This window comes from Canis aureus, chromosome 30 (assembly GCF_053574225.1).
Source record: "Canis aureus isolate CA01 chromosome 30, VMU_Caureus_v.1.0, whole genome shotgun sequence".
NCBI classification, from domain to species: Eukaryota; Metazoa; Chordata; class Mammalia; order Carnivora; family Canidae; genus Canis; species Canis aureus.
In genome coordinates, this window is record NC_135640.1 from 9872322 (window position 1) to 9885984 (window position 13663).

Here is a 13663-nt window from a genome sequence, read left to right on the forward strand (position 1 = left end):
AAGAAAAGGGACTTTGAGAAATAAGAAAAATAACAAATTCTGTCTGTGGTCAACATGATTCTATACATATAGAGTTGTTGTTGTTTTAAGTTTACATTTTTCCTATTTAAATTAACAAAAAAAGCCCTTCTATAATTCCTAGGTATTCATTGTGTAATTGTATAGTCCAGAAATATTCTACTCCCACCCTTTCTCTTATCTTTCCACACTTCTAATGTGGCAGGCAAGTCAAGCCTGTAATGCCTTCTTCCTTCTACACAGTGAGTCTGAATCACAGCAGAGTGTAGCCTAGGACCAAGATGAGAGCTTCAAAAATAGCTCATGATGTTCTAGAAAAATATGATTTTTAAAATATTACTCTTTCAGAAGAATACACTTCTGTCTTAAACTTCTTCTAATGCACTTTCATGTCTCTCAAAAAAAGAGACTGGATATCTTGAAAATCACTGCTGGCTAAGGTGAAGGAGGCTTAAAGCAGTTGCCATTATCCTTGCACTAGGAGACAGATTAACCCTACATTCACTTAGATTAGGTTTTTGGGGGGATTAGCTAAGAAGATAAACTGCAGGCACCTAACTGTGTTATTTGCAGATGAATGCACAAGTAAGTTGTTCTTTTTTATTTCTTTTAAGTTCAAATGGGTCTGAAAATGAATTTTTAGGCAATACAGACCTAATATCAAGTTTACATGTTAGTTACAAAGACATAATTTAGGAACTCTGGTAAAATACATGTAAATAACTGATATATAAATATCGACAAATGGAAAACTAGTAACAATTCAAGTGAGCTCAAAGCATTTTTCTATAAAGAAATTATAATGAAGATATGTTCTCAGCAACTGTCAATAGAAAAATGCATATTTTTAAATATTTTACCATTCAATCCCTTAATTATATAATTTTTACTGATATCTATGGCTTTAAAATAAGAATAGCTTGTGAATTTCATTTTTTTAAAACATATTTATATGGCCTTTTACTATTCAGTTCCTATTCTGTTCTCTCTACATCTGCATAACTATATTAGGGAAAATATCTCTTTGTAGTTAGTGTCTCTAATTATCACACTGCACATGGCATATTAATCATGAGCCTCACCTTCATTTAGATATTTAAGTGAAATTGTTAGTATCTATGTAAAATGGCAAGAACAGCTTGTGAATTTTACTTCAAATATCATTAATTAATAGTAAATTAAAAAGTAGTAAACTAGAAGAATTATCTGCCAGGAAATTTAAGAAAAAATATTTTGTTGTGCCCAAGATTGCATGTCCGAGAAACCACCAAGAAGCCAACACCAATGCAAGCCAAGGAGGGTTTATCTGCAAGCTGGAGGTTGGGTCAAAGTATACCCGACACAGTGGAGCAGGGACTTGGATCCGAGGTTAAAATTGTGTTGTTTATGCTTACTTTTAAAGTGAATGATTAATTTTAAAGTGTGGAGTATTGCTGTTTTTGCCTGCCCTTATAAAAAAATGAAGGACCAGGGACACTGACAGACACTGCAGTGTCTGCAGTGTTAGAACCTCAGTTAAGAACATTAAAGAATGTTCTCTGTGATTTAGTTTTCATATCTGTAAAATCTAAACTATATTACTTGAACACTAAAATTCTTTCAAGCTGTAGATATTTAGAGATCTCAATACTTAGGATTTATCTTGATTAAACTTGAGTGAATCTTCATGATCAAACATAGAATATTGTCCTGATTACATAGCGAACAAGCGTCACATCGTTGTATTGTAAATCAGTGCTCAAGATGAGCAGGTTATTTTAGGATATTTCTGTAGGATTATGCCAAGGGTGCGAGGTACAATAAGAAGCAGTAAAGTATTAGAGCTAGGCTAATGTCTCACTAACTAGATTCTCAGAGACTCAGCTTCCAATGTTCATTCTGAGCCTTGGATTGAGTTGGGGGGAGATTAAACTAGAGTTCAGGGGTAAAATGCTAAACACAGCAGTCAACCTTTAGGTTCTAAAAAAAAAAAAAAAAACGGGAGAAGGAAGGAATAAAAGTTTTATTTCCTCCTTTCTCTGTTTCTCTGCTTTTGCACGTTGTTTCCTAATTTTCCCCATAAGATTATTTTCTGTGGCTACCCACAATTACAGCTCCTGAAGTAATGCTTTTTTTTTTTTTTAATTCCTTTTTTCTCAGCATTTGTTTTAAAGAATAGGTTAATTGAAAGAAAGATTACTGGCCGTCTGAAAACTTCCTCAGTCTGCCCATTGTGTCCATATTTTAAACCTGTCAATATTCATGAGATCTGGAAATTATTAAGTAATTTATTAAAGTGTTTTTTGCCCTTCTTTCCATCACAAAATTTCCTCTGCTTTATTGATATATATAAGATCATTTTATTAGAGATCATATACTTTTATTTCAAATATTTTCTTCTAGTTTATCATTGATATTTTAGATTAATTTTAACATTTAATATTTAATATTAAGACATGTGAAATATAAACTTAGGCAAATGCTTTTTAAACCATTATGTATCTTTCTTCTGTGTCTTTGCCTCATATTGAAACTTCAATCTAAAACTGCAAAACAAACACCCTGAGTCACTAGTAGCAAATTAAATTCAGTTTGTCTTGGTCAACATAAATTTAGTGATCCTACCTTCAATATTAAAATTCAAAGATGAGATAGAAATTTAATTTTATTTCATTCCAACTTGAAATTTTCTTAAGTTTATTAGCAAGAATATTTTGCTAAAATACCAAGATCAGCTTTAGATAATATAGAGGTAACTTCTTACACTATTCCTCCCTTCCTCTCCTCAGTGTTCTTGATCTCTTGTCCTAAAGAGATACCTACTACTCATTTTTTTAAGAATTTGTTATTTTAGAGAACTTTTGGGTTCTCAGCAAAATTGAGAGAAAGGTAAAGAGATTTCCCATGCACCGTGGCTCCAGGACATGCATACCCACTGTCACCACCATCCCTACCAGAGTTGTATGATTATTACAATTGATGAAACTTCATTGAGAGTTCATAATCATCCAAAGTCCATAGTTTACATTAGAGTTCACTTTTAGTGTTGTACATTCTGTGGGCTTGGACGAACGTATTAATGGTGTGTAGCTATCATCATATCATATAGAGTATTTTCACTACTCTAAAAATCTTCTGTGTTCTAGCTACCCATCCCTCCTCTGCCTACCCCCCACATTCCTGTCAACCACTGACCTTTTTATTCTTATGGAATATTGCCCAGAATATCATATAGTACGTAGCCTTTTCAGATTGTCTTCTTTCACTTATTAGTATGCATTTAAGTTTCTTCCAGGCCTTTTTAATTTCCTTTTTTTAGCAGTAAATAGTATTTCGGGGATCCCTGGGTGGTGCAGCGGTTTGGCTCCTGCCTTTGGCCCAGGGCGCGATCCTGGAGACCCGGGATCGAATCCCACGTCGGGCTCCTGGTGCATGGAGCCTGCTTCTCCCTCTGCCTGTGTCTCTGCCTCTCTCTCTCTCACTGTGTGCCTATCATAAATAAAAAAAAAAAAGAGAAAAAAAATAGTATTTCGTTGTCTGGATGTACCAGTTTATTTATCCATTTACCTACAGAAGTACATCTCGGTTGCTACCAAGTTTTTAACAATTATGAATAAGATAAACAGCCATGTGCAGGTTATTGTAGGTATGTTTTCAACTGTTTTGGACAAATATCAAGAAGCACCATTACTGGACTGTAAAGTAAGAATATGTTTAGCTTTGGAAGAGACTATCTTCCAAAGTGGCTTTTCCATTTTGTATTCCTACCATTAATATATGAGAGTTTCTGTTGCTCACATCCTACTTAGCATTGGTATTAACAGTATTCCAGGTTTTGGCCATCCCAACACGTGTGAAATGGTATCTCATTATACTTTTTCATTACTATTTTAAAATGTATTTCCCTGATTACATATAATGTAGAAATCTTTTCATATATTTTTTATGCCATCTATATATCTTCTTTGGTAAGGTATTTATCATGTGATTGTATTTCCTCATTTGTCATAGAATATGTTATACTTTTTATTCTTTACTTTTTTTAAATTGATTGCCCTAGATTTTGCAATATACATTTACAACTCATTTAAGTACACTTTTGTATAACCCTATAAGGTTTCATGGGTAGTATGATTAGCTTATACAAGAAAATAACCCTACTTTTTCTCTCCCATCCTTCCCTTCATTCCATCCTTTATATCACTGCTATCATTCATTTCACTTAGATATAAGCATACAGAAGTATACATTATGTGTATAGGTGTATGTAACATACACACATAGGATACATACATACACAATTGAATATATTGTTATTGTTATTTTTAATAAACAGTTATCTGTTAGATCAATTAAGAATAAGAAACATATGGGGGTCCTGGGTGGCTCAGTTGGTGAAGCATTGGACTCTTGATTTCGGCTCAGGTTGTGATCTCAGGGCCATGATCTCAGGGTCATGAGATAGAGCCTTGCATCAGGCTCTATGCTCAGCAGGAAGTCCGCTGGAGATTCTCATTCTCCTCTCTCTCTCTCTTTCTCTCTCTCTCCCCCCGCAACCCCTCTCTCATACAAGCTCGCCGTCTCTCTCTCTCAAATACATACATACATACATAAATCTTTTTAAAAAAAGAATTAAAAAAAATAAAAGTTTTTATTTTACCTCCACTTAATCTTTTTCCATGCTCTTCCTTTCTTTATGGTGATCTGAGGTTCTGAGCTTAATTATTTTCCTTCTCTCTAAAGAATTACATTTAACATTCCTTTCAAGGCAGATGTACTGGCAACAAATTCCCTCACTTTTTGTGTATCTGAGAAAATCTTTATTTCTATTTCACTTTAAAGGATAATTTCAGAATACAGAATTCCAGGTTTATGATTTTGTTCTCATAACACTTAAATATTTCAGTCCACTCTTTTCTTAAGTGCGTGATTTCTCAGAAGTCAGTTTTAATTCTTATCTTTTTTTCTCTATAAATAAGTAAGGTGTTCATTTCTCTTTTATTTTCAACTTCTTTCAAGATTTTTCCTTACTTCCTTTGTGACTTCCTGCCTTCCTGCCTTTCTTTATTCTTATTTTTGTAGTTTGAAAGTTATATGCCTAGGTGTAGGATTTGTGTGTCTTGTTTTGTTTTGTTTATTATCTTGCTTAGTGTTCTCTGAGCTTCGCCAATCTATGCATTGGTGTCTGATATTAATTTGGTGTAATTCTCAGTCACTACTGTTTCAAGTATTACTTCTGTCCTTTTTTTTTTGCTTCCCCTTCTATTACTTCTACTGTGTTTGTTACACCTTTTATAATTGTCCCACAGTTTTTGGATATTCTTTTTTTTTTTTTTTGTCTTTGTCTTCATTGCTTTTGAGTTTGGGAGGTTTCTATTGATATATCCTCAAGCTCTAAGACTCTTTCCGCAGCCATATCCACTCCACAAATAAGCCCATCAAAAAGCCATACCTTACTCTGTCAGAGTGAATGATCACTAGCATTTATTTTTATTTTGTTCTTAGAACTTCTAAATCTCTGCTTTACATGTTACATGCTATTTTTTCCCAATTAGATCACTTAAGATATTAACCATAGTTGTTTTAAACACCCAATCTATATTTCTAACATTCCTGAGATGCTTAGTTCTGATTCTAACTCAGTCTCTTCAATTATCTGGGGTTTTTTGTCATTTGTCATGCTCTCTAATTTTTTTGATAGCTAGACATGGTGTCCTGAGTCAAGGAACTGCTGTGAATAGGCCTTTTGTTAGGTGGTAGTGACATGTGGGACAAGTGGAAATGATCTATAGTCCTATGACTAACTCAGTATTTTAGTGAGCCCATGCCTCTGTACTGTGAACTTTACAAATGTTTCTCAGTTGTTGTTGTTGTTTCTCCCCATTTATATGGGACAGGATGGCTACAGTGATTAGAATTAGGTATTTCTCTCCCCCCATGTCAATTAGGCTGTGATAATGCACCAGGAGGTTAGGCTTTGGTTAACTAATTTCCCCTGAGGGCAGGCCTTAGTAAGATCAGAGTGTTCTTTCATATTTCACTGGTTTCTTTTTCCCTTCTTTTGCTGGAAGCGGAAGGGTTTTTTCTCCAATATTTACTGTGAGAACCTGGCTGAACTTCTAGACATAAAACACACAAAAATGTGAGGGCAGCCCTATGATTTGATCCTACTGGAGTTTTTAACTCTCAGATTTGCCTGCATTGAGCCTCCATCAATTTGTCTATCACAGTTCAGGTTTTCCTACCCAGTACTGGTTTCCCTGGTGACTTTTGCTTATGAGCCTCTGCTCAGGTTTAGCCTTGACTCCCTATATTCACCTGTCTGTCTCTTCAGCCTTAAAGGCAGCAGATTTTCTTGCATCCTCACCCTTCTTATAGATCCAAAAAGAGTTGTTTATTTTTCAGTCTGTTCAGCTTTTTACTTGTTAAGAAGGAATGCTGACTTTTAAGCCATTTATATGTGGAACTGAAAGTCCCTACTGTCCCTTTGTGAGCACAGAGTCAGTCAAAATCTTCAGGTGGCAGGAGAAATAGATTCTAGAGTACACAGCTTATATCTTGGGGATTTGGGCTTATACATGACTTTGTAAAATCAACTGAAACCACTTTCTTCTATGGAGTTGGATATTCATGTATTTATAAATAAATATATACCATTTTTCTTTAATTACACAAAAGACATATAGATTTGGGGCGAAATATATGCTTAACAATGCAAAAACAATACCCATATAGCTGTACACTTAGAAAATCTCTTCTCAAAACCAAGATTAATCATATAATCACATGGAGTTTTTCTTCCTTTTATTCTTTCTTCCTTCATGAAATCCATCCTTCCATTTAAAAAATAATTTGTATTTCTTTTTGCACATGATATTTTTGTAGATTTTGTTTATTTTTATCCAAGTAGTCAAAAATGTTCTCTGGCACCATTTATTAAATTGATGTTCATCATGAGGAGTTTCGTTCTAAAGCTTTTCACATATATGAGCTATATCTAATGTCCATTTTTGGAGATTTTTGTTTGTGAAACTCATCCTTTTTTAAAAAGTTCATTTTAGGTGTGCAATATGGTGATTTGACAAGTCTATATATTATTCTGTGCTCACCACAAATGTAGCTACCATCTGTCAATTTATAAGACTATTACAATACCACTGATTTTATTCCTTAGGCTGTACCTTTCATCCTCATGACTTATTTATTCCATAACTTGAAGCCTGTAACTCCCATTCCCCTTCACCCTTTTTTGCCTTCCCCCATCCTTTTATTTATATTTTTAATTTCAACTCAAGTGTAGTGAACATGCCATGTTATATTAATTTCAAATGTACAATATAATGATTAAATTATTCCATACAACACCCAATGCTCATCACAAGTGCACACCCTAATCAACATCATATATATCACCCACACCCATCTTTCTCTTATAGAAGCTCATAGCTCACCTTTAGATAAATTTTATCATATATTTACTATACAGAACAAGTGCCTTCATGTCTTCAATTTATTTTCAGCTATTTCTCCATATTTACTTTAGATTACTATTTCTTAGTTAAAAATATCTTGCTATATTTTTCAAAATACTCATTTATTTTGTTTAAACATTTTTATTTTCTCAATTTGTTGAATTCTGGTTAGAAAATTTATCTAGTTGGTAAAGTAATTGGCAAGTTTCTCTTTACTGTGTACATTTTGAGTGTTTTTGAATATTACATTGATTCCTGAATGTTGATTCACTGTTAGTTTTTATATTATAAAATTTAGTTTGCCCTATAATTATTTATATTATATTATATTGTATTATTATATTATATTTATTGTATTATTTCTCCTTCCTTCATTCCTTAAAATTATTTTTCCATTAGCCTGATAATTTTATTCTATACTAAGCCTTTATAGCAAATTCTATTTACAAACTATGATTATTTCACTATATAAAAAATATTTTTGTATCCTGTAACAAATTTTTTTAGATTCCACTAATATTACCATTTCATCTTTTACTTTATGCCTGTATCCATTTGCTTTACTTTTGACTTTTAAAATCTTTCTGTGCCTCTTTGATTTAGATGTATCTTTGACAGCATATTTTTCTGTTTTGTTTTGACTTTCTTGTTCAATAAATAGTAAGATGTGGAAAAATGGGCTTTCAGGAATTCTGGAAAACCATAGGCATAGATATTTTTGAAAAACAACTAGCCATAGATTCTGTTTCTTCCTATGGGAAGATAACATGTACTTATTGTCTGAATTTCTTTCAGGAAATAGGACAAGACAATATTTATAAGCAATCCCTTAAAGAGAAGCACTTACATGTTTAGTATAAATTCTTCTAGAATCATAATTTAAGTATCAAGGGGTATGGTAACAATTGAGATTTACAGGTGTATGAAAACTGCGGGTCCTTGCTCACACTTAGCAACTGTAAACCAAGGGAAGCCACCTAGATTATATTACATCTACTCTTATCCTATGTGATCAACCTATTTCTCAAATGACAGTATACTTATATTATTTTTAAACTGAAAACCATGAAAACACACAATGGTTGGATATAAATGGTTTCTTCCTGCCAATCAGGACACTGCAGAAATTTTGAATTATTTGCATTTACTAAAATAACTTATGTTTGGTTTTCATTCTATCATTTTATTTTTTCTTGGTTATTTTATAGATTATACGGATGTTTTTATTTGGCTCATCTTCTCTTTTTCCTTCCCCTCCTCCCCTTCTCATTCATTTTCATCTTCTGCTTCTACAAATCTAGCAGGTTCTATTACCATTGTAATTTTAATTTTAATAATACTAATCTGTAATTATTTTAAAATCATGTATCGGGCAGCCCGGGTGGCTCAGCGGCTTAGCGCCACCTTCAGCCCAGGGCCTGATCCTGGAGACCTGGGATCCAGTCCCACATCGGGCTCCCTGCATGGAGCCTGCTTCTCCCTCTGCCTGTGTCTCTGCCTCTCTCTCTCTCTCCCTGTGTCTCTCATGAATGAATAAATAAATAAAAATCTTTAAAAAACAATAAAATAAAATCATGTATCAATAATATTAATGGATTCCATAAGGGCATTATATTACTAGAATGCATATTGTCACTTCCACGACAACAGCTAAAATAAATAGTAAATAAAATAAATAACACAACTCAATAACAAAAATAAATAACCTGGTTAAAAAGGAGACAAAGGAAACAAAGGAATTGCATAGGTATATCTCCAAAAAGATACATAAATAAATGGCCAATGAGCACATGAGATGCTCAACCTAACTTATCACTGGAAAAATGTAAATCAAACCACAATATTATATCACTTCATACTCATTAGGATGGCTATCCTCAAAAACAAAACAAAATAAAGCAAACAAACAAAACCCAGGAAACAAGTTTTGATGGAGTTGTGGAGAAATAAGAGTCCTGTATATTACAGGTAGGATGGAAAATGATGCAGCTGCTGTCGAAAATGGTTAATGGTTCCTAAAAAATTAAACATAGAATTACCACATGACCCAACAATTTCATTTCTGTATATAAACTAAAAGCAGAGAATCAAAGGTATTTGTATAGCCGTGTTCATAGGAGCTTTACTCACAATAGCTCAAAGGTGGAAGCAATCCAAGTGTCTATCCCTGGATGAATATGCATGTAAAATGTGGTATATACATAGAGTAGAATATTATTTGGACTTGGGAAGAAAAATTTCTGATATATGCTACCATATAGATGAACCTTAAGGACATTATGTTATGTTACTACACTTATATTTAATTATAGAGACACAAGGTACAATGGAAGTGGCCAGGGGCTAGGGAAGAGGGGAGAATGGGAGTTATTATTTCATTGATAGAGTTTCAGTTTGGGAAGATAAAAAAGTAGAGATGGATGGTGGTGATGTTTATATAAAAATGTGAATGTACTTAATGCCACCAAACTTAAAAATAGTTTAAAAGGTATATTTTATATTAAATATATGTTTCCACAATAATTTATATATATAATCACAAATATATAATAATTTAAAAGGTGTATTAAAAATATACCTTACTTATTAAAAATATAACTTACTATATTTAAATAGTTTAAAAGGTATATTTTATATTATATATATGTTTCTACAATAATATATATATATATACTCATATATATATGTATATACACACACACACACTCATATATGTGTGTGCCTGTGTGTGTGTGTGTGTGTGTGTGTAAGGTGAGAAAATTAATATTTTGGTTGTCTTTAATCAATTCTGTATTGAAAAATCATGGCTGAAATGTGTCAACCACAGAATGCATCACTTCTATGGCTCTTCCTGACCTAGCCAATTCCTTTTCCTAACTTTGAAACACTGGATGCTTTGTGCTCTATCTTTTTCTGCTGCTAAAAGGCATGTTGCATTTATGATAATTATAGTGGTAAAATGAATATTTAAAAGTAAAACTGGAGGGCATTGTGAGTCAAAATGCTCTTAGCCATCTTAAAAAGTAGTTTCCCCCTTTTCTATCAGTAAAGACTATTGCAGAAGTCAATTGCGAATAAGATTCCATTGGCCCCCTTAGTAACCTTGCAGCCATAGCTCTTGCTCTTCATCAAGGCTAAAGGACAGATTGTTATTAACTACAATGGACTTCTAAGATAGTAACTTAGTTTAGGGTACTATACATTATTGTATTTTCCTGACACATTATATTTCACAGTGGGAAGTTGTGAAGAGCTGAGTTATAAAGTTTATATAAGTTTGTTTCTTTCCTGATACATTTTATCTGAATAGATGCTTATTTTAAAATTAAACTAGAAGGAACTACCTAACATGGTTTTTTAAATGGCTAGCATAAAATAAATAATATTTTAGTATAGTAATTTATTATTAGAACTTTTTATATTTACCCATTATTTATGTTTAACCTTATTTTCAGAATTCATGTTCTGTGTCAGTATATCAGGAGGAAGACCTGAAAGTGAGTAAATTCTTGGACTTAGGAAAAGATGAACACTTCTTATCTGTATACAGAGACCTGATCTTCACAATTTTACTGTTGACACTTGGGTAAACCAATAGAGCGAAGATTTTCTGTAAGAATATCCTCACATTTGGAGTTTTAAAGCTTAATAAAGATTTATGATTTTCTAAAAACAAAATAAAGCTCTATATACTCAAATAATTTAGGTGGGACAGCCAGATATATACCTTCCACACATCACCCCTCTTGTCACAAATATGACCCCATATTTGGGACATGTACTGATACTTTCCTCTATTCACAGGTGTTTATTTTGTGTTCATTGCCTTTTGAGCAGGCTTTATATACATTAATCCATGGCTAAGCTGAAAAAATGTAACAATAGATTATTTGTTATCCTTTAGTGGGCATCATTTTAATCAATCCTATAGTACGATATTTGTCTGTTTATTTTCCTGTATTTGCCATGCATTCATCTGGAGGAGTTAATCATCTGATAGAAGTTAAGGCAAAACCACTGGTCCTGTGGAACTGAGAACTGGCATTCTTTGATTCATAGCAGATGGATAGTTGCCAGTCGGCTTCCCACTCTGAGCTGCCTTTTGGAGAGGAGAGGCATTAGTATTCTCCTAGAACAATAATTATCACCCTCCACCAATACAAATACAAATGTGCCATCCTTACTATTCTGGGTCTGTAACAATACCTCGGACTCTTGTAAGACAGCTCACCTTCCCACACTGAGGAATGAATCAGATTCACTGTATAGAGGTGATTATCCTTTTCTATATTTTGCTCTACTATCATTTAAGTCTAAGGTTATCACATATCCTCCCTGTCATTTTTATGTAGGAAATCCTTAGTGATAAGGTGACAGAGTTTGACAACCCATTTACCTCCCTGGTTACTATCATTCATTCTACTGAATGCTCTGTCTTTACTGGGGAGATATATAGGTAATTGCCTCTTTCTTGAAGATTTTGCAAGATAATCTTGCAGATATTGGACAAAAATTCACAAATGAGACTCCCTAGTCCCAACCACCTGCTCTTTTAATGTTATTTCAGAATCATCCCTTATATAAATATGTAACTTTTTTATATGATACAGGATGCATACTAAAATGAGATCATCACAAAAATTAGAAGACAGTATATCTGAAACATTTGTAGTTGTAGATTTTTTAAAAAGTACACATAAAATAATCAAGTTGGATTTATCCTTATTATCATTTCTAATAAGTTTACTCATGTGTTAATAAAGCATGTAATTTTGAAAACTTTATCAGCTTCCTTTATTGTTAAAACATTTAGCCACACAAAAGCTGAAATGTACTCTAAATAGCACATCATTTCAAATATGTCTATATATTTGTTATTTTAAAATAGTACTTAAAGTAGCTTCACGGTAAATGTTAGAATATATATATTCCTATACTTAGCTCTTTATTATATGTTACACCTTGTATGTTTTACCTACTACATAAAAATCTTAATATTTATGTTAGTTTATGGAACCTCAGAGTTGCACTGTAAACTCAGATTAATGTTTCTATCCTTTGTGATCAAAATAACTAGATGGACCAAATCTTCGTTTGTCTGAATTATCTGATGATTTAGGATAATTGAATGTTAAAATAATCAAGTCAGTTGTGTAAAAAGCTAAATCCCACTGTTAATGTAACTTGTAAATAAACTGAGAAAAACATTTCTCACTTGTCAAGAGAAACTGAGTTCATAAGGTTTGTTTTGGGAATTAGGTCTCAAAAAGGTTTCTCCATACTGAGAAAGAAAGAAAACGTGTTTCTATTATATATGATATAAAATGTTTATAAGATTTTTGAGTGTATGTCCTATTATGTATTTTTTAGAATTCAGTTTCATGAGGGAATGTTATTATAAAGTTATAATGAACTTAGCTTCCTCATTCAACTGAGATCCTCTTGAGAATTGTCCATCCCCTGATAAAATTCATTCTAATCTCCATATTTATAAAATAAACACAACCACTTGTTTCTTCCCATCCCACAGCCAATCACCCAACCAGAACTGATAGGGTAGAAACCAAAATCAAGATAAGCCAGATTGTCCAAGTAAATTATAATTAGAATCCTGCTACTTAATGCTAAATTCCAGGAGTGAGAGATCAGAAGGTAAAAAGTAATATGGTTAAAGTGATCTTGAAAAGAGAGTCAAACATTAAGTGGATATAAAGTGATAATAACCATCACTATGAGACTATGTGGAGGGGAAAAAAAAGTAATTGGATCCAAATTCTCTGGCTCCTATTTTTTTTTTTTTAAAGCTGGCTTTTATTTTTTTTTATTTATTTATGATAGTCACAGAGAGAGAGAGAGAGAGAGGCAGAGACATAGGCAGAGGGAGAAGCAGGCTCCATGCACTGGGAGCCCGACGTGGGACTCGATCCCGGGTCTCCAGGATCGCGCCCTGGGCCAAAGGCAGGCGCTAAACTGCTGCGCCACCCAGGGATCCCTGGCTCCTATTTTTTAGATGTATTTCCTTTCAAAAAATGATTCCCATTTTGTGGTTAGGAACTGTTAACTTTGTATGCTAACTCTTCTTAAAAACTTACTTATAAAGTAAGTTTATTGCTTTATAATAATCTAATTGCTCAAATTCCTTTCTAATAATGGCACAGACCATAATCTTGACAATTTGCAAAATATTTAGTTAT

General features: G+C 33.0%; 1 long non-coding RNA gene across 9 annotated transcripts in view; it reads right to left on the minus strand.

Annotated features, from left to right (window-relative positions):
• Positions 1 to 13663, minus strand: part of LOC144301722 (uncharacterized) — a 72043-nt gene that overhangs the window by 51246 nt on the left and 7134 nt on the right. For all 9 annotated transcript variants that reach the window (XR_013368476.1, XR_013368478.1, XR_013368479.1 and 6 more), the window contains exon 2: positions 3193 to 3486. This is a non-coding gene — a long non-coding RNA (uncharacterized LOC144301722). The remainder of the gene's footprint in view (positions 1 to 3192; positions 3487 to 13663) is intronic.